This window comes from Pristiophorus japonicus, chromosome 1 (genome assembly GCF_044704955.1).
Source record: "Pristiophorus japonicus isolate sPriJap1 chromosome 1, sPriJap1.hap1, whole genome shotgun sequence".
Classification (NCBI taxonomy): Eukaryota; Metazoa; Chordata; class Chondrichthyes; family Pristiophoridae; genus Pristiophorus; species Pristiophorus japonicus.
The window spans coordinates 218,946,990-218,970,013 of NC_091977.1; the positions used below are offsets into that span (position 1 = coordinate 218,946,990).

The 23,024-nt window shown below is 46.7% G+C and overlaps 1 long non-coding RNA gene across 3 annotated transcripts in view; it reads left to right on the plus strand.

Annotated features, from left to right (window-relative positions):
• LOC139268409 (uncharacterized) overlaps window positions 1-23,024 on the plus strand; it is an 83,788-nt gene that overhangs the window by 26,429 nt on the left and 34,335 nt on the right. The window lies entirely within an intron of this gene.

Genomic DNA, 23,024 nt, shown 5'->3' on the forward strand with positions numbered 1-23,024 from the left:
TTGCAGCTCCTGAGTGTCCACAACAAGCTGTGAGTTCCCTTTTATACTGGGTTACCTGCCGTATGCAGGCAACCCCTAGGTCTCCAGCAGCAGCACCCTCTGGTGTACTGGTAGGGTGTGTGCAGTATAAGGGTACATTCAATGTGACATAACAGTGTTACAGACATCACACAGTAAACAGGCATGCATACACAACACCTATGATGATGATGATAGTGTGACCTACAACATAGCATGAAAGCATACTGATGCAGACCCAGGATTTTCCACATGTTGAGATGTAAATGTGCTTCCCTGAGCATTCAGTTAAAGAATTGGATTGTCAGAAGCCTGTGAGTATGTCACTTGGACATCCTTTTGGACTGATGAAATACTGAGGCAGAAAATAATAAACCTATGACATAAGAAAAAGTCTTGAGGTATAAATTTGTCAGAGTCCGGTTTTGGTCACGAAGGTGTTGATGAATTCCAAATGCGTGCCAGAATGGGGAGGCTCGAAACTGGCCCAATATTAGGCCACAGCCTCATTAATATTAATTGAGCTGTTGGCGTCTCCACAGGCATATCACCCATTTGAAGAAATGAATTTCGCACCGATTGCCTCACCAACTGAGGCCCGAAGGTAAGCCCTGGGAAACAAGCGGTTGGAACAGCAAATGTGGGGTGGGGGGGGGGGCGGCGGATACTGTGGAGTGAGTGGAACATATCTGTTCCTCCTGGTTCCACAGCAATAAGTTTTTAAAATTTTCTTTTAAAAAAAGCTTACCTTTTGGTGGCAGTCACCTAGCAACCGGTTAAGAACCCCAAGTGGAGCAGAGCCAGCTCCTTCTCCACTCTGCCATATCAAATTTCGGTGAGGGTGCCTCATTTACATATGGAAGGGTCCCAATGCCTGATTTAGGCAGCCGCCAGGGACACCTCAAAAACCGGCTGACCAAATATCAGATCGATCGTCTTTCAGGCAACCTCGGAAACTAGTTTCCGAGATCAACCGTCAGCCCTATATTACGCCCCGAGATCAGGTACAGCGAGATCCAATTTCTAACCCCTATCATCAAAAATGGTTCTGATAAATTTTCTGTTGTATCTGCAAACTATAGTTATGTCAAAAAAGTTGATTCTGCAAAAGAATGAAATAGGTTGAGTACCAACAAACTCTCTCTATCACCTTAATCAGAAATAGTCAAGTAGTTGGTGTCAATCGTCCAATTTTTCAATGACATTGGCGTGGAAATTCCGACATCCTGGGCCCGTACGAAGTTGCTACGGACCCGGGAAGGCATCGGAAAAGCCAGTTTTCAGCGCGCAATGCCAGATTGGGAGCGAGGATGACAGATCGGGAGCGAGGACATTTGTACGGACAAGATTGGGCTATTTACCCATACCTTGCCCAGCAAATGTCCTCAAAAATCTTGCACTTGAAAAAGCAGGCGCATAGCCTACATTTACAGGTGCAAATGTTTTAAAACAACAAAAACAATTGTAAAATAAAATTATAAACACATAGTTTATTGTTAAAAACTATCCCCACTACGGTAAGTTTATTTTTAACCATAATTAAAAAAACTTTTTTAAAAATCGGGAAAATATTTTATTTTTAAAAGACAGAATAAATTTAATTTCAATTAATTTTAAATATGTGTGGACTGTTTATTATTTTTTATTATTTTGTGTGATTGGTTTTGTTCCCATTAATAGCACTGAGAACTCGCAGTTACGCGAGCCTCAGTGCTATTAATGGGAACCTGTGAACTACTTACCTGATTGGCTGAGCAGTCACATGTGACTGCACCTTCTGCATCAGGACCCTCTGGGTGGGAGCGTGCTTCACAGCGCAGGAGGAGAAGGCCTCCCCATCGGAAATCAGGGCGCCTCCTAGACCACCAGGTAAATTCGTAAAAAATCTCCAGCGAGGAGGCAATTGCCTGCAGGAAGACTCCCAGAGGGATTTCTGCCCCAATATTTGGCCTCTGCTTTGTATAATATTTTCAATTGGCTGCCACACACAAAGCATAGTGGGCTTTTGCTGGTGTGGGAAAATTAATCAAAGTGGACTAACAGTAAACATCATCTGCTTCCAGTTTAAAGCTAGTGGATCAATTAAAGCAAATTACAGCCCTCACACCCACTAGCTAAAAATAATTATTGTATTTTTAAATGTTATGAAGAAAGACTTGCATTGCTTATGTGTCATTCATGACATCCCAAAGAGCTTTACAGTCAATAAAGTACTTTTTGAAGTGTAGTCACTGTTGTAATGTAGGAAACGCAGCAACTATTTTGCGCACAGCAAGCTCCCACACATAGCAATGTGATAATGACCAGATAATATTTTTTAGTGCTGTTGATTGAGGACTAAATATTGGCCTGGACACCAGGGATAACTCCCCTGCTGTTCTTCGAAATAGTGCCATGGCATCTTTTACGTACATCTGAGAGAGCAGATGGTTTAACGTCTCATCCAAAAGGCGGCATCTGCGACAGTGCAGCATTCCATTAGTACTGTCCCTCCGACAGTGCAGCACTTCCTCAGTGCTGCCCTTCCAACAGTGCAGCTCTCCGTCAGTATTGCACCTCCTACAGTGCAGCTCCCCCTCAGTACTGCCCCTGCGACAGTGCAGCACTTCCTCAGTACTGCCCTTCCAACGGTGCAGCGCTCCCTCAGTACTGCCCCTCTGAAAGTGCAGCGCTCCCTCAGTACTGCCCCTCTGACAGTGCAGCACTCCCTCAGTACTGCCCCTCTGACAGTGCAGCACTCCCTCAGTACTGCCCCTCTGACAGTGCAGCACTTCCTCAGTACTGCCCTTCCAACAGTGCAGCGCTCCCTCAGTACTGCCCCTCTGACAGTGCAGCGCTCCCTCAGTACTGCACTGGAGTATGAGCCTGGATTTTGTGCTCAAGTCTCTGAAGTGGAACTTGAAGCCATGCCCTTCTGTCTCAGAAGCGAGAGTTCCTACCCACTGAGCTGGGGCTGACACTATTGAGAAACAAGATCATAGAACAGGATACCACTGAGGTAGAAAAAAGGAACACTAGGTTAATTAATATAGTGTCAATCTTGGTATTTGTAAATAGGAGCAAGAGTGATGAAGTAAAAAGATCCACAGTTATGGTTCTGGAAAACAGTTAAATAGGAGACTGGATTTTGACATGATTCAGGGAGTGTGTAGGATACTGTATTCATAGCTTAGTTGGAAATGACGTGATCGAAAGAGAGATTGGAGGCTGGAGGGATAGTTTGTCAGATGACGAGCTTTATCTAGTATCTGAAGCATTAAAGAGGTGCCACAAGAAGCCTTGTTGATATGGGGAAAGTAAACAAATCTGAGATGGAATTGGGCTTGAAGGCAAGTTAAAAGTTTGGAGGGCAACGGAAATGTTTGGCAAGAAACATAACACTGAACTCCTGAAAACAGCTTTTGCAGTGAAAGCGGCATGGGAGTGCAATTTGAGATCAGAGATAGTAGGAACAAAAATGTCAGCAAAGGAACGGGGGCTAAGGGTGGAGCCACCAAAGATACGTGGTGTTGGTTGAACTTGCAAGAGATGTGAAGAAGTTGTGACTGACAAATTGAAAGGAACAAAATTCCTTCCCTCATCGAAAGTTATGGTGGAGAGAAGGTGCTATGTTTCTGCTATTGCGCCGGGAGAGGATCGAAGGGTGTACACTGATGGCATGTGACATGAAAGAAGCTAAAAAATTACCTTGTGTTAAAGCTTAAGGGCTAGAAATTCAATGCATTTGTGCCTCCCGCTAGCGTCCCTGGGCTAAGTATCGCGCCTTCTAACTGTTACTGCCCCCAAACAATGATAATTGTTTAAAAAAATACTTACCTGAATGTTGGGCCGGGTGGTACAGGAGTAACCCTCCCGGCACCACGGTGGTCCCAAAGACCGTCGCTAGCCCCCCCTGACATGCCCCTCCTCCTGACAACTGCCACCGCCCCCCCCCCTCCCCCCCGGCCCCAGACATCCCCTCTCCCTCCCCCTCCCGACATTCCTCCCCCCCTGACATCCCCCTCCCCCTCAAACATCCCCTCCCCCTCCCAACATTCCCTTCTCCCTCCCGACACTCCTCTCCCCAACCCCATCCCCCGGATATCCGTTCTCCCTCCCGACATTTCCCTCCCCCTCCCGACATCCCCCCCTCCCCCCCAAACATTCACTCCCCCCCCCCCCCCCCCGACATCTGCTCCTCCTCCCCTCCGGACATCCCCTCCTCCCCGACATTTTCCTCATCCCCCCCATGCCCCCCGGCATCCCCCTTCCCCCACCACAACATTCCCTCCCCTGACATCACCCCCTGACATCCCCACTCACGCCCATGACATCCCTCCTCCCCTGACATCCCCCCCTCCACCGACATCCTCCCCCCTCCACGACAACCCCCCCCCATCCCTTCCTAAGACCTACCAGAGGATCCATGGAGACAGCCGGCCCAGGTATGCCCTCGTGGACTGGTGAGCTGCCCCTGGATGCCCGATTGCTGTGCCGCAGTTCACTGTCAATACGCTGATCAGGCCTGAGGTCCAATTTCAGGTGAGCCCGTGCTCCCAAAATACTGCAAATTTCAGTTCTAAATGAACCTTCATCCCGTAGTGTCTGGGTTTCAAGCACCTGCTGGATTTTAAGAAATACAATTTATAAATTCAATAAAGCATCTTTATCCTAACTAATCATTGCCGGGTTTATGAAGAAGGAATGTCTCCTGTTTTCCATTTTAAAATGAGTGAAATTAAGTCTCCATTTTATGGCCTTGGCTACTTTCCATTCAACAAAATTAAAATCAGAAAAGACTGAATATAACTTTGGGAAAAAATGATCTTTAGTCTGTGATTACCTGTTCAATGATCTGTCTCGTCTCCCCTCTGCCCCAATAATATTCCTTATTTTGGTATAAGCACTTTAATATTTCTGGTGAAAATGAGAATATTAAAAAGGCTGCAGTGTAGACTGTGACTGCTTTCAGCAGACAGTACGCCCTATCACATATCCAATCAGGAATTCTCTCCTGTCCAACTATTGGTGTTACATGCCACTGAGAACACAAGAACACAAGAAATAGGAGCAGGATTAGGCCATACAGCCCTTCGAGCCTGCTCCGTCAATCAATAATATCATGGTTAATCTGATCACGGACTCAGCTCCACTTCTCCGCTCGCTCCCCATAACCCCTTATCCCCTAATCTTTAAGAAACTGTTAATTTCTGTCTTAAATTTATTCAATGTCCCAGCTTCCACAGCTCTCTGAGGCAGCGAATTCCACAGATTTACAACCATCTGAGAGAAAAAATTTCTCCTCATCTCTGTTTTAAATGGGCGGCCTTTTATTCTAAGATCATGCCCTCTAGTTCTAGTCTCCACCATCAGTGGAAACATCCTCTCTGCATCCACCTTGTCAAGCCCCCTCATGATCTTATACGTTTCGATAAGATCACCTCTCATTCTTCTGAATTCCAATGAGTAGAGGCCTAACCTACTCAACCTTTCCTCATATGTCAACCCCCTCATCCCCGGAATCAACCTAGTGAACCTTCTCTGAACTGCCTCCAAAGCAAGTATATCCTTTCGCAAATATTGAAAACAAAACTGCACACAGTATTCCAGATGTGGCCTCACCAATACCCTGTATAGCTGTAGCAAGATTTCCCTGCTTTTATACTCCATCCCCTTTGCAATAAAGGCTAAGATACCGTTAGCCTTCCTGATCACTTGCTGTACCTGCATACTATCCTTTTGCGTTTGATGCACAAGCACCCTCAGGTCCCGCTGTACTGCAGCACTTTGCAATCTTTCTCCATTTAAATAATAACTTGCTCTTTGATTTTTTTCTGCCAAAGTGCATGACCTCACACTTTCCAACATTATACTCCATCTGCCAAATTTTTGCCCACTCACTTAGCCTGTCTATATCCTTTTGCAGATTCTTTGTGTCCTCCTCACACATTGCTTTTCCTCCCATCTTTGTATCGTCAGCAAACTTGGCTATGTTACACTCGGTCCCTTCTTCCAAGTCGTTAATATAGATTGTAACTGAGACATCAGTGGCAGCTCCTGTACGACTGCACACAGCCCAAAACGTTTCAGGTTTTATTTCATATATTTGTTCTACTTTTGGGGTAACAAAGGCAACAAAAGGTGCAATTTCTTCCTGCCCGAGATTCATCTCCATTTGGCTTGGAAACTGCAGCCATGAATTCCTGGCCACTGGCCTCAAAGACTCCCCGTTCTCTGTCATCATAAGGTGCCATGACAGATGAAAGAGATTCACTACTGTGTTTGTCTGGAGGATGGTTTGATGTAAGGTTTTGGTAAGATAAAACAATTCTAAACTGGAATGGGGAAAAGAATGTCAACTAATTAGCAGAGGAAGAGGTCACGAAGTATGTGGTGCAGATTAGGATCTTTTTATACTTTCTTCCATGAAAGCATACTTGAGCCACAGTTAAAAAGAACAATTCTTCAAAGGGTAGCAATAAATAGGGTAAATGTTGGCACAATGGAAAGGCTGTTAACTGTTTCACAATTTTTGTCTGTACCTGTATTTATTTAACGCCTGTTAATCTGACAAAATCTGGATGCGGCCTACCTGGCACTGTCTTGGGACCGGACTAATCAGGCTGCCTTCTTGGGCTTAATATACCTGTTGGTGGGAAGATTCCTGTGCTGGAGATAGTAAATCGAAATCAAAAATTACAGCATCTCTGTTAACATCCATCAATGCAAATACAAATTATCACCAAACAACAACAACACCTTGCATTTATATAGTGTCTTTAATGTTCTAAGACCACACAAGGCACTTTTCAGGAGCATTTTCAGACAAAATTTGACAAAGCGAAGAGAGTGAGCTATCTGCCTTCAAGAATGTTTGTAAGATGGACGGCCTATTGGGCATGTCACTGTCAATTCATCCAAACTGAGATCATCTACCGGACCTCCATTAGATTTTTAAACATTGGTAAAGAACCGATCGGATTCCTGATTCTTTAGTAACTTTACAAATGTCATAACTGCCCTCAGCAAAATGATACATTCTTGTTGAAGCTGCAGACATGGAGTTCTACTTTGCACCTGTTATGTCCTTACACACTACAACAAATCAACACGAGGCACATGCTGCAGACAAGGTCACTCTGTGACCTGTACCTTTATTCACAGGACCAAGAAGTGATGACACTGCGTGGGACCTCCCTTTATATATCTGGATGACCAGGTGAGGAGTGTCTCCCACAAGTTCACCCCCTGTGGTCAAGGTGTGCATTTCTCAGGTGTATACAGTGTACGGTGTTGTTACATAAAGTTTACAGTTATGTGAAGGTTACAAACATGACATCACCTGCCCCCAACATCTTTGGGTCAAAGATTGAGTCTTTCAGGCAGTCGACGCTCTCTCGTGGAGCACCGCAGTTGAGGCTCTGGTTGTTGAGCCTCGGCATGCGTCTTTGTCACCTGTGGTGATTCCGGCTCGTCCGGGCTGGCCGCAGGGACTGTGCATACTGCTGACGGTTCTTGTTGCTTGTTCACTGGCAGTGGTGTGGGCAGCATCTCATGATTTTCTTCAGGTTCCTCAGTGTCCATGCTGAAACTTTTTTTTACTTGGTCCAGATGCTTCCGGCATATCTGCCCATTGTTGAGTCTGACCACTATGACCCTATTCCCCTCTTTACCAATTACAGTACCCTCGAGCCACTTGGGCCCCACAGCGTGATTAAGAACAAATACAGGGTCATCGATTTCTATACATCTCCCCTTTGAATTACGGTCATGGCACTCATTTTGGGACTGGCGCTTGCCCTCCAAAATGTCTGACAAGACTGGATGAATGAGGGACAGCCGAGTTTTTAGTGTACGTTTCATGAGTAGTTCCGCTGGCGGGATCCCCGTGAGCGAGTGCAGTCGGGACCTGTACGCCAGCAGGAGGCGCGATAGACGCTACTGAAGGGAGGGTCCTTGAATCCGGAGCATGCCTTGCTTTATGATTTGGACCGCACGTTCTGCCTGACCATTGGAAGCCGGCTTGAACAGCGCTGTCCTGACATGTTTGATGCCATTACCCGACATGAACTCCCGGAATTCATAGCTAGTGAAACACAGGCTGTTGTCGCTAACCAGGATGTCCGGCAAGCCGTGGGTCGCAAAGACCGCACGCAGACTCTCCACTATGGTGGATGTCGTGCACGAATTCAATATGATGCACTCGATCCATTTCAAGTACGCATCAACAACAATGAGGAACATTTTTCCCATGAACGGGCCCGAGTAGTCTACGTGAATACGTGACCATGGCTTGGTGGGTAAGGGCCACGGGCTGAGTGGGGCCTCCCTGGGGGCATTGCCCAGCTGGGCACACATCGTGCACCTGCGAACAGTGTTCCAGGTCTGCATCAATTCCCGGCCACCATACATGTGACCGGGCAATGGCCTTCATAAGCACGATGCCTGGGTGCTCACTGTGGAGTTCCCTGATGAATGCTTCCTTCCCCTCTGGGGCATGACTCCCCAGCTGCCCCATAGTAGGCAGTCGGCTTGGATGGAGAGTTCATCCATCCATCTGTGAAACGGTCTGACCTCTACAGGGCATGCTCTGTGTGCGGGCGCCCAATCACCAGTCAGGACACATTTCTTAATCAGAGATAGGAGGGGATCTCTGTTTGTCCAGGTTTTGAACTGGTGGGCTATGATGAGGGAGCCTGCGCTGTCAAAGGATCGACAGCCATGACCATCTCTGCGCTTTGCTCTTCTGCCCCCTCAGTGGTGGCCAGTGGAAGCCTGCTGAGTGCATCAGTGCAATTTTCGGTGCCTGGCGGGTGCCGTATGGTGTAGTCATATGCAGTCAGCGTGAGAGCCCATCGCTGTATGCGAGCTGACGCATTGGCATTGACAGCTTTGCTGTTGGACAACAGGGATGTTAACAGCTTGTGGTCTGTTTCTAACTCGAACCTTCTGCCAAAAAGTTACTGATGCATCTTTTTCACCCCGTAGACACATGCGAGTGCTTCCTTTTCAACCATCCCATACCCTCTTTCTGCCTTGGAGAGCGACCTGGAGGCATAAGCCACAGGTTGAAGTTGGCACTCATCATTACTCTGCTGCAACACGCACCCAACCCCATAGGATGATGCATCACATGTCAAAACCAATTTCTTACAGGGGTCGTACAGAATCAACAGCTTGTTAGAACAAAGCAGGTTCTGCGCCCGATTGAAAGCCCGTTCCTGACAGTCCCCCCAAAACCAATCGCAACCCTTATGCAGGAGCACGTGTAGCGGCCCGAGCAATGTACTTAAGTTCGGCAGAAAGTTCCCGAAGTAGTTCAATCGTCCCAGAAATGAACGCAACTCTGATGTGTTGATGGGCCTGGGCGCGCGATGGATCGCCTCCGTTTTGGATTCGGTGGGTCGGATCCCGTCTGCGGCAACCCTCCTGCCCAAAAACTCGACCCGCTGGGGCCAAAAACACACACTTGGACTTCTTTAGTCGCAGGCCTACCTGGTCCAGTCGTCATAGCAGCTCCTCCAGCTTGTGGAGGTGTTCCTCGGTGTCTTGACCCGTGATAAGGATGTCGTCCTGAAATACGATTGTTCCGGGGATGGATTTGAGCAGGCTTTCCATGTTCCTCTGAAAGATAGCGGCTGCTGAACGAATGCCAAACAGACACCTGTTGTAGACAAACAGCCCCTTGTGCATGGTGATGGTGGTCAGTAGCTTGGATTCTTCGGCCAGTCCCTGGGTCATGTAGGCTGAAGTGAGGTCCAACTTGGTGAATAGCTTGCCACCTGCCAGTGTGGCAAAAAGATCCTCCGCTCTGGGAAGTGGGTATTGGTCCTGAAGGGACACTCGGTTGTCGCCACAGATCCTGACCAAGCCATCCGTTTTTAGAACATGGACAATGGGGCTTGCCCAGTCGCTGAATTCAACGGGCGAAATTATGCCCTCTCTTAGCAACCTGTCCAACTCTCTCTCAATTTTCTCCCGCATCACATATGGCACAGCTCTGGCTTTGTGGTGCACTGGTGTGGCGTCCGGGGTGATGCGTATCCTTACTTTGATGGCTTTGAAAGTCCCGACGCCAGGTTGAAATAATGACCCGAACTTTTATAGGACCTGTGAGCATGAACTTCGCTCCACAGATGAAATGGCGTGCACATCCCCCCATTTCAAGTTCATCTCGGCTAGCCAGCTCCTCCCCAAAAGCGTGGGACCATTTCCCGGGACAATCCAGAATGGCAGCCGGTTCTGAGATCCATTATATGTGACCACCAACATTGCACTGCCTAGCACTGGGATGATCTCTTTGGTGTACGTCTGTAGTTGTGTGTCAATGCGTTCTAGTTTGGGTCTGCTAGCTCTGAGTGGCCACAGTTTCTCGAATTGTTGGACACTCATAAGTGACTGGCTGGCTCCTGTGTCCAGCTCCATGCGTAACCGGGATGCCGTTTAACAGTACTCTCATCATCATAGGTGGCGTCTTTGTGTATGAGCTATGGATGTTTGCCACCTGGATCCGCTGAACTTCAGCGTCCATTGCTGTGTCCCAGGCATACCCCTGCCTTGCAGACCCCTCTTGTGGTTCATCCACTTCGTAAACCAGCCTCGCTGCAGGCTTCCTGCACATCCTGGCTAAATGTCCACTCAAGTTACAAATTCTGCAGATAAGTTGTTGAAACTGGCAGGTCTTCGCAGCATGTTTGCCCCTGCACCTCCAGCATGAGCTGAGATTGTTGTGAACAAAAAAGCTGTTGCCAGGCATTCCTCTCTGATTGTCTCTTTGATTACTCTTGAGCAATCTGTTTGTGGGTGTCAATTGTCCCATCCGGGACGTATTGTCCCTTGTGATGGTGTAAATGTCTGTTCAACCTGCCATTGTCTCTGTTGAGGATCCACCCTAGAGTCTGTTATTGCCTGGGTGGTGTCGAATTGCCCTTGCCTGCCTGCGGGGTTTTGAGTTGCGTTTACCATGTTAACTCCCTGCTCCATCGCCACGTTGGGAGCAGGGTTGCACGCGTATATTATCTTGGTTTCCTCCTCCCCGACCATAAAGGTTTGAGCCATCAACGCCGCTGCTTCCAAGGTCAAGTCCTTGGTCTCAATTAGCTTCCTAAAAATCCCGGCATGACCAATGCCCTCAATGAAGAAATCCCGTAACATCTCCCCCCTGCAAGCGCCTGTGAACTTACAGAGGCTGGCCAAGCGCCGAAGGTCCTCAACGAAGTCCGGTATGCTCTGCCCTTCCCGACGTCGGTGCGTATAGAATCGGTGTCAGGCCATGAGTATACTACTCGCCAGTTTGAGGTGCTCACCCATCAGTTTGCTAAGCTCCTCGAAGGTCTGGTCCGCCGGCTTCTCGGGTGAGAGCAGGTCTTTCATCAGCGCGTACGTCTTAGGTCCACAGCTGGTCAGTAGATGCGCCCTTCGCTTGTCAGCCGCTGCCGCTCCCAGCCAGTCCTTAGTGACAAAGCTCTGCTGGAGCCTCTCAACGAAATCGTCCCAGTCCTCACCAACAGAGTACCGTTCCTCCGTGCTACCGGTGGCCATTCTCTTGAGTCGTTGATTCTTGTTTCTCATCGCCAAATGTTATGTCCTTACACTCTACTGTAAATCAACATGAGGCACATACTGGAGACAAGGTCACTCTGTGACCTGTACCTTTATTCACAGGACCAAGAAGTGATGACCCTGTGTGGGACCTCCCTTTATATACCTGGATGACCAGATGAGGAGTGTCTCCCACAAGTTCACTCCCTGTGGTCAAGGTGTGCATTTCTCAGGTGTATACAGTGTACAGTGTTGTTATTATAAAGGTTACAGTTATGTGAAGGTTACAAACATGACAGCACCGGTACACATGGCATAGGGATACAGCTCAGAGTGGTGTGCTACCAGGGGTATAGTTTGGTGAGAGTAATGTGGCACCCATGGTATAAGAACATAAGAAATAGGAACAGGAGTAGGCCATACGGCCCCTCGAGCCTGCTCTGCCATTCAATAAAATCATGGCTGACCTGATCATGGACTCAGCTCCACTTCCCCGCCCGCTCCCCATAACCCCTCACCCCCTTATCATTTAAGAAACTGTCTATTTCTGTCTTAAATTTATTCAAATGTCCTAGCTTCCACAGCTCTCTGAGGCAGCGAATTCTACAGATTTACAACCCTCTGAGAGAAGAAATTTCTCCTCATCTCTATGTTTTAAATGGGCGGTCCCTTATTCTAAGATCATGCCCTCGAGTTCTAGTCTCCCCCATCAGTGGAAACATCCTCTCTGCATCCACCTTGTTAAGCCCCCTCATGATCTTATACGTTTCGATAAGATCACCTCTCATTCTTCTGAATTCCAATGAGTAGAGGCCTAACCTACTCAACCTTTCCTCGTATGTCAACCCCCTCATCCCTGGAATCAACCTAGTGAACCTTCTCTGAACTGCCTCCAAAGCAAGTATATCCTTTCGTAAATATGGAAACCAAAACTGCACACAGTATTCAAGGTGTGGCCTCACCAATACCTTGTATAGCTGCAGCAAGACTTCCCTGCTTTTATACTCCATCCCCTTTGCAATAAAGGCTAAGATACCATTAGCCTTTCTGATCACTTGCTGTACCTGCATACTATCCTTTTGCATTTCATGCACAAGTTCCCCCAGGTCCCGCTGTACTGCAGCACTTTGCAATCTTTCTCTATTTAAGTAATAACTTGCTCTTTAATTTTTTTCTGCCAAAGTGCATGACCTCACACTTTCCAACATTATACTCCATCTGCCAATTTTTTGCCCACTCCCTTAGTCTGTCTATATCCTTTTGCAGATTTTTTGTGTCCTCCTCACACATTGCTTTTCCTCACATCTTTGTATCATCAGCAAACTTGTCTACGTTAATTTCAGTCCCTTCTTCCAAGTCGTTAATATAGATTGTAAATAGATTGTCCCAGCACTGATCCCTGTGGCACCCCACTAGTTACTGGTTGCCAACCAGAGAATGAACCATTTATCCCGACTCTCTGTTCTCTGTTAGTTAGCCAATCCTCTATCCATGCTAATATATTACCCCAAACCCCGTGAACTTTTATCTTGTGCAGTAACCTTTTATGTGGCACCTTGTCAAATGCCTTCTGGAAGTCCAAATACACCACATCCACCCTGTTCGTTACATCCTCAAAGAATTCCAGCAAATTTGTCAAACATGACTTCCCCTTCATAAATCCATGCTGACTCTGCCTGACCAAATTTTGCTTTTCCAAATGCCCTGCTGCTGCTTCTTTAATAATGGATTCCAACATTTTCCCAACAACAGGTGTTAGGCTAACTGATCTATAGTTTCCTGCTTTTTGTCTGCCTCCTTTTTTAAATAGGAGCATTACATTTGCAGTTTTCCAATCTGCTGGGACCTCCCCAGTATCCAGGGAATTTTGGTAAATTACAACCAATGCATCCACAATCCCTGCCGCTACTTCTCTTAAGACCCTGGGATGCAAGCCATCAGGTCCAGTTGATTTATCTGTCTTTAGTCCCATTATCTTACTGAGTACCATCTCCTTAGTGATTGTGATTATGTTATGTTCCTCCACCCCCCCCCCCCCCGCCATAGCCGCTGGTTATCTACTGTAGGAATATTGTTAGTGCCCTCTACCGTAAAGACTGATACAAAATATTTGTTCAGAGTTTCTGCCATCTCCATGTTCCCCATTACTAATTCCCCGGTCTCGTCCTCTAAGGAACCAACATTTACTTTAGCCACTCTTTTCCTTTTTATATACCTATAGAAACTCTTGCTATCTTTTTTTATATTTTCTGCTGGTTTACTTAATCGTCTATCTTCCTTTTCTTCATCACTTTTTTAGTCGTTCTTTGCTGGCTTTTAAAAGCTTCCCAATCTTCTGTCCTCCCATTAGTTTTCACTTTGTATGCCCTTGTTTTTGATTGGATACTGTCCTTTATTTCTTTAGTTAGCCACGGATGGCTATCTTTTCTCTTACACCCTTCCCTCCTCACTGGAATATATTTTTCTTGAGATTTGTGAAATATCTCCTTAAATGTAAACGCGGTGAGAGTGGTGTGGTACCAGGGATATAACTCAGTGATAGTGATGTGGTACTAGGGGTATAACTCAGTGATAGTGGTGTGATACTAGGGGTATAACTCAGTGATAGTGGTGTGGTACTAGGGATATAACTCAGTGATAGTGGTGTGGTACTAGGGATATAACTCAGCGATAGTGATGTGGTACTAGGGGTATAACTCAGTGATAGTGGTGTGGTACTAGGGGTATAACTCAGTGATAGTGGTGTGGTACCAGCGGTATAAATCAGTTCCACCATCTTCATTCGACTCAGGAACAGGCACCAGTGTCAAACCAACGCCTGCAGTGCAAAGGGCCACAATTAAATTAATTGTTGGGATGGTGGCATTATCATCATAGACAGTCCTTCGAAATTAGGATGACTTGCTTCCATACCAAAAAGGGATGAGTTCACAGGTCCTTCAATGAAGGATCTAATATTCCAGCTCGCGAACTACATATTGAAGGGTGGAAGATGCTGTGCGTGGATTTTCCTTTAACGTGTGGTGGACTTTGCACACCAGCCACCACATGGGCTTGACAGAGCTAGGTCTTGGTTCACTGGAGACCAACTCTACTACACAGACCTAGTGTGCACACATGTCGCAATATGGGCTGCCCATGCTGCCCCAGGGCCCTCACCTCTGCTGAGCCCTGAACTCTCGTCTCTCCTCGGCCCCGATCATGTCTCTCTCTGAACTCTTGTCGCTCCACCACCCCGAACTCGCCACTCCTGCTCTACCTGCCCACACTGCAATCAGTGACTTGGATTTGGGTGACGTCAAATCCAGTCGCCCTCTTCACAGCCGTCGCCCTCGTGCAGCAGCTCGCGCTGCTCCCTGGTTATGTCCCTGCGGGAGCATAGTGGTTATGTTATTGGACAGGTAATCAGAGGCCTGGAATAATAATCCAGAGACAGGAGTCCAAATCCCACCCTGGCAGCTGGGGAATTTAAATTCAGTTAATTAAATGTGTTATGTATGTAAACGTTACTAGTATATAGGACTTGCCACTATGGGGCGCGCCTGTGGCAGACCAAAGGGTCACCTGCACACCCCAGGCAAGCAGGTATAAAAGGCAGCCTGCTTCCTCACTCTGTAGTCACATTAAAGAAACCAAGGTCACAACAGTCTGAGCTTACAGTATACAGTCTTGTGGAGTTATTCTGAACATAACAATTGGCAACGAGTAACAGGTCACGAACATTCACGCGGTTATGGCTGCCATTGGTATTGAGAGATTTGTTGAGGATGATGAATAGGAAGCCTTCGTTGAACGTCTTGACCAGTGGCCAACGAACTGGATATGGAAGATACTGCAGTGAAGCGCAAGGCGATTCTCCTCACCATTTGTGGGTCCACGATATATAGTCTCGTCAAAAATTTGCTAGCACCGACGAAACCAATGGACAACACGTATGCAGAGTTGCAGAGTTGTGCACACTGGTTCGGGAACATCTCGAGCTGAAGGACAGGATCTTACTGGTCAGGTATCGCTTTTATACGTACCATCGCTCCGAGGGCCAGGACGTGGTGAGCTATGTCGCCGACCTAAGAAGCCTTGCGGGACCGTGGGTATTTGCTAGATTTTTGGGGGAAATGTTGCGGGACTTATTCGTGCTTGGAAACGGCCACGAGGTCATTCTTCGCAAACTGCTGTCTGCTGAATCCCTAGATCTGAGCAAGGCCATCACGATAGCCCAGGCTTTCATGTACACGAACGATAACACTAAGCAGATATCTTTGCAGCATCGAAGCTCACGGCAACTACTGTGCCGTATAAAATAACGCCTTCAGCAGGCAGAACTGTACATGGCAAGACCTACATGCCTGCAGAGGCCAGACCTAGGATGACTCAGAGTCCGCTGTGGGGCGTGAATGCGAATCCATTAACAACATGTTGGCGCTGCGGGGGTAATCATCAGGCCCATCAATGTCGATTCAAGCACTACATGTGCAAGGGCTGTGGAACAATGGGGCACTTCCAGCGAATGTGCGGACGTACTGTGACTCACCACGTGGCAGAGTCGGCAGAAGATGACCGATCCAGCGCGGATCACGCCGAACGAGTAAGAGAGGCAACTCAACCCGAGGCTGAAGAGGAAGTGTATTGGGTACACACCTTCACTACCAAAAGCCCTCCGATAATGTTGAAAGTCAAATTAAACGGCATTCCAGTTTCCATGGAATTGGACACGGGGACGAGTCAGTCAATTATGAGCCAGAAGGCTTTTGAGAAACTGTGGGGCAACAAGGCACAAAGGCCAAAACTAAGCCTGATTAACACAAAGCTGCGCATTTACACCAAGGAGCTCATACCAGTCATTGGCAGTGCGGCAGTGAAGGTATCGTACGATGGAACTGTGCATGATTTATCACTATGGATTGTACCAGGCGATGGCCCAACGCTGTTCGGCAAAAGCTGGCTAGGAAAGATCCAATGGAACTGGGACGATATCAAAGCACAGTCTTCGGTGGATGACGCCTCGTGCGCCCAAGTACTAAACAAATTCCCGTCGTTATTTGAGCCAGGCATCGGCAACTTCACAGGCATCAAAGTCCAGATCCATCTAGTCCCTGATGCACAGCCCATTCATTACAAGGCCTGAGTGGTTCCATATATGATGCGAGAGAAAGTCAAGATCGAGCTGGACAGACTTCAACGAGACGGAATCATATCACCAGTTGAGTTCAACGAGTGGGCCAGTCTAATTGTTCCGGTATTGAAAAGCGATGGGACAGTCAGAATCTGTGGGGACTACAAAGTAACAATCAACCGAGTCTTGTTACAGGACCAGTACCCACTACCCAAAGCGGATGACCTGTTCGCAACGCTAGCAGGGGGAAAGTCGTTCACCAAGCTGGATCTAACCTCTGCTTACATGATACAGGAGCTAGCTGAATCTTCGAAAAAATTGACGTGCATCAACGCGCGCAAAGGAGTGTTCATATACCACAGGTGCCCTTTTGGGATTCACTCGGCTGCGGCCATCTTCCAGAGGAGCATGGAGAGTCTGCTGAAATCACTTCCGCGCACCGTGATGTTTCAAGACAACATCCTGATCACTGGTCGCAACACCACCGAAAACTTGCACAACCTGGAAGAGGTTCTCAAGCGACTGGACAGAGTGGGACTCAGGCTGAAACACTCCAAGTGTGTTTTCCTGGCACCAGAGGTTGAATTTCTGGGGAGAAAGATTGCGGTCGACGGCATCAGACCCACGGTCTCCAAGATGGAGGACATCAAGAATGCACCCAGACCACAGAATGTGACGGAGCTGCGTTCGTTCCTGGGACTCCTCAACTATTTTAGTAACTTTCTACCGGGGTTGAGCACTTTGCTGGAACCTTTGCATTTATTGCTACACAAGGGTGACGATTGGGTTTGGGGTAAATCTCAAGAGATTGCCTTTAATAAGGCCAGAAACCTACTATGTTCTAACAAGTTACTTATATTGTATGACCTGTGTAAACGTTTAGTACTAGCTTGTGATGCATCTTCGTACAGGGTCGGTTGTGTGTTACAGCAAGCCAATGTGTCAGGCAAACTGCAACTGGTTGCATATGCATCCAGAAGTTTATCCAAGGCTGAAAGAACCTACAGTATGGTTGAGAAAGAAGCATTAGCATGCGTATACAGGGTTAAGAAAATGCACCAATACCTATTTGGACTCCGGTTCGAGCTCAAAACCAACCACAAACCACTCATTTCGCTGTTCTCAGAAAGCAAAGGTATTAACACTAACGCTTCGCTCCGCATCCAAAGATGGGCACTAACATTATCTGCATATGACTCTGTAATCCGCCACAGACCAGGCACTGAGAACTGTGCTGATGCCCTCAGTCGGCTACCATTGCCCACCACCAGGGTGGAAATGGCGCAACCCGCAGACTTGCTTCTTGTAATGGATGTTTTTGAGATTGAGGGGTCACCTGTCATGGCTCGCCAGATCAGGACCTGGATCAGCCAGGATCCTGTGCTATCACTAGTAAAAAGCTGCATCCTTAATGGGAGCTGGTCGGCTGTTCCCGGGGAAATACAAGACGAAATTACGCCGTTTTACCGACGCAAAGGTGAAATGTCCATCCATTTGGATTGCCTCCTATGGGGGAATCACGTGGTTTTGCCAAAAAAAGGCAGGGAAAGTTTATACCTGACCTACACAGTACCCACACAGGCATAGTCATGATAAAGACTATCGCCAGGTCGCACGTTTGGTGGCCCGACATTGACTCAGAATTGGAGTCATGCGTACACCAATATAACACTTGCTCACAGTTAAGTAATGCACCAAGGGAGACCCCACTGAGTCTGTGGTCATGGCCCTCCAAACTGTGGTCCAGGGTCCACATAGATTTCGCTGGCCCCTTTCCAGGAAAGATGTTCCTTGTAGCAGTGGACACTTATGCTAAATGGATTGAATGTGTAATAATGTCATCATGTACGTCCACTGCCACCATTGAAAGCCTCCGAGCCATGTTCGCCATCCATGGTTTGCCCGATGTCCTTGTTAGTAACAATGGATCATGTTTCACCAGCTCGGAATTCAACGACTTCATGACCTGCAATGCATCAAGCATGTCAGATCTACCCCATTTATGCTCGCATCCAATGGTCAAGCGGAATATGCAGTCCAAACTATCAAGCAGAGCTAGAAACGTGTGACAGACGGTTCCCTGCAGACCCGGTTATCTCGAGTTCTGCTCAGCTACCGGACGCGACCCCACTCGCTTACTGGTGTCCCCCCTGCAGAATTGTTAATGAAGAGAGCACTCAAAACCAGGCTCTCCTTAGTCCACCCGGATCTCAATGATCATGTGGAAACCCGGCGTCACTGGCATAACGTGTACCACGATCGCACGGCTGTATCGCGTGACATTGAGGTTAATGACCTTGTGTTTGTTCTTAATTACGGTCATGGTCCCAAATGGATTGCTGGCATTGTTTTAACCAAGGAGGGGAATAGAGTGTTTGTTGTCAAACTTTGGACTGCTCCGTGCAACACCCTCCAGGCCAAATCCCCAATAAATAAAGGGAGGACTCCCGCGTAAATGGCACTCCATTGGGGAACCCCGCCTCCTCAGGACGGCAAGGTGGTGCACCATGGCTTGCTGTACCTGCATACTAACTTTCTGTGCTTCATGCACAAGGACCCCCAGGTCTCTCTGTACTGCAGCACTTTGCAATTTTTCTCCATTTAAATTATAATTTGTTTTTCTATTTTTTCTACCAAAGTGGATAACCTCACATTTTCCCACATTATACCCCATCTGCCAAAAGTTTGCCCACTCACTTAGCCTGTCTATATCCCTTTGCAGATTTGTTGTGCCTTCCTCACAATTTGCTTTCCCACCCATCTTTGTATCATCAGCAAATTTGGCTACATTACACTTGGTCCCTTCATCCATGTCATTAATATAGATTGTAAATAGTTGAGGACCCAGGAATGATCCCTGCGGCACCCCACTAATTACTGTTTGCCAATCGGAAAATGACCCAATTATCTCAACTCTCTGTTTTCTGTTAGTTAACCAATCCTCTATCCATACTAATATATTACCCCCAACCCTGTCAACTTTTATCTTGTACAGTAACCTTTTATGCGGCACCTTATCGAATGCCTTCTGGAAATCCAAATACACCACATTCACTGGTTCCCCCTTATCCACCCAGTTCGTCACAACCTCAAAGAACTCCAGCAAATTTGTCAAACATGATTTCCCTTTCATAAAACCATGCTGACTCTGCTTGATTGAATTATGCTTTTTCAAATGTCCCGCTACTGCTTCCTTAATAATGGACTCCCACATTTTCCCAATGACAGACATTAGGTGGTCTATAGTGTCCTGCTTTTTGTCTGCCTCCTTTTTTAAACCGGGGCATTATATTTGTTGTTTTCCAATCCGCTGGGACCGTCCCAGAATCCAGGAACTTTGGTCGATTACAACCAATGCATCCACTATCTCTGCAGCCACCTCTTTTAATACCCTAGGATGTAAGCCATCAGGTCCAGGGACTTGTCCGCCTTTAGTCCCATTATTTTGCCGAGTACTACTTCATTAGTGATAGTGATTGTATTTATTTCCTCCCTCCCTATAGCCCCTTGATTATCCACTATTGGGATGTTTTTAGTGTCTTCTACTGTAAAGATCAATACAAAATATTTGTTCAATGTCTCTGCCATTTCCTGGTTCTCCATTATTAATTCCCCAGTCTCATCCTCTAGGGGACCAACATTTACTTTAGCCACTCTTTTCCTTTTTATGTACCTGCAGAAACTCTTACTATCGGTTTTTATATTTCATGCTAGTTTACTTCCATAATCTATCTTCCCTCTCTTTATCATTTTTTTTAAGTCATTCTTTGCTGGCTTTTTAAAGTTTCCCAATCCTCTGGCCTCCCACAAGTCTTGGTCAAATTGTATGCCCTGGTTTTCAATGTGATACCATTCCTTATTTCCTTAGTTAGCCATGAATGGTTATCTCTTCTCTTACAGTCTTTCCTTCTCATTGGGATATATTTTTGTTGCGAGTTATGAAATATCTCATCAACTGTCCCATACTTTAATCTATTTTACCAGTCCACTTTAGCCAACTCTGCCCTCATACCTTTGTAGTCTTCTTTATTTAAGTTTAGGATACTGGCTTGAAAACCAACTTTCTCACCCTCCAACTAATTTGAAATTCAACTATGTTATGGTCACTCATTCCTAGAGGATCCTTTACTACGAGATCATTTATTAATCCTATCTCAATACACAATACCAGATCTAAGATAGCCTGCTCCCTGGTTGGTTCTGTAATGTACTGTTCAAGGAAACTATCCCGGATACACTCTATGAACTCTTCCTCAAGGCTGCCCTGGCCAATTTGCTTGGTCTAATCAATATGAAGGTTAAAATCACCCATGATTATTGTGGTTCCTTTATTACAAGCTTCCATTATTTCTTGATTTATACTCCGTCCAACAGTGTAGCTAATGTTAGGGGGCCTATAGACTACACACACCAGTGATTTTTTTCTCCTTATTACGCCTTACCTTCACCCAAACTGATTCAACATCTTGATCCTCTGAGCCAATATCGTTTCTCACTATCGGACTGATCCCATCCTTTATTATCAGTGCCTTTTCCTTTCTGTCCATCCTTCTGAATTGCCAAATACCCCATAATATTTAGTTCCCAGTCCTGGTCACCTTGCAACCACGTCTCTGTAATGGCTATCAGATTTTACCCATTTGTATCTATTTGTGTCGTCAACTCATCTATTTTGTTACGAATACTACGTACATTCAGATAAAGAGCTTTTAAATTTGTTTTTTTAATCATTTTTTCCTGCTTTGACCCTACTTTCTGAATCACCTTTATGTTTTTACAATCTGTCCCTTCCTGGCATGCTCTCATTTTTATTTCCCCCAGTGCTACCCTGATCTATTGCCTTCTCCTTATTCTTTGACTTTTTACATTTTTGCTCACCTGAATCCTCCCCCCACTAATTAGTTTAAAGCTCTCTCTACAGCCCGAGTTATTTGATTCCTCAGGACCTGAGTCCCAGCAAGGTCCAAGTGGAGCCCGTCCCAACGGAACAGCTCCCTCTTACCCCATACTGGTGCAAGTGTCCCATGAACCAAAACCCATTTCTCCCACAGCAGTCTTTGAGCCACGTGTTTAACTCTTATTTACCCTATGCAAATTTGCTCATGGCTTGGGTTGTAATCCAAAGATTCTTACCTTTGTGGTTCTGCTTTTTAATTTGGCCCTTAGCTGCTCGTACTCTCTCAGCAGAATCTCTTTCTTTGTCGTACCTATGTCGTTGGTACCCATGTGAACCACGACAACTGGATCTTCCCCTCCCACTCCCAAGTTCCTCTCTAGCTCTGAGGAGATGTCCTTAACCCTGGCACCGGGCAGGCAACACAGCCTTCTGGATTCATGCTCTCAGCTGCAGAGAACCGTATCTATCCCCCTAATGATACTGGCCCCTACCACTGTATTGTTTCTTTACTGCCCCCACTTGAATGGCCCCCTGTATCACAGTGCTGTGGTCGGTTTGCTCATCCTCCCTGCAGTCCCTATCTGGTTCATTGATGTCCTTTAGGGAAGGAAATCTGCCGTCCTTACCTGATCCGGCCTATTTGTGACTCCAGACCCACAGCAATGTGCGGTTGACTCTTAACTGCCCTCTGAAATGGCCTAGCAAGCCATTCAGTTGTACCAAACCACTACGACAAAGTCACTGTGGGAGTACATTCACCACACGGATTGCAGTGGTTCAAGAAGGCAGCTTACCACCACTTTCTCCAGGGCAATTAGAGATGGGCAATAAATGCTGGCCTTGCCAGCAATGCCCACATCCCATGAATGAATAAAAATAAGAGGTTCAACAGGTTCTCCAGTATTAGGATGAGGCCAGAGGAGAAAAGGAATGGCGAGCACTCTGAATAGAAATGTTATCAGTGGTGACTGATACACAGTGCCCTTTCAGCCTAAGGGTAAGATCATTGAAATCCTTGATACACTCATATATTTAAACAAATAGGCCCCAAAATTCCTTGGTCTGTGATCCCAGCAATGATGATAGGATTGTGCTCACTTGGGGTCTCCATCGTTGACCCCACCAGGGTATACATAAAAACAGTGGGCCCTCGCTTTACCAGGTGCACGATGTAGGAGCCCGCCTGCCTGTCCTACTTGCTGGGAAATTCAGCATTGTTGCCCCAGCTGAGGGGATGAGTTATTATTCCACCACCACCCCGCCCCCCCCCCCCAAAAAATATCCAACTACAGTCCCCCGAAGGTCAGTGTAAAGTAGATATACCTCTTAAATGCTGATTGTCTTTAGGAGTCCAGGCCTAGCTTGGACTCCGAGGTGGGCCCAATTGAATGAGCTTGTGTACCTCTTTATTCTTGGCAAAGAACTGCTAGGCCTCTGAGAGACCAGGGAAGCAGGAACTCTCAACATAGGGAATCT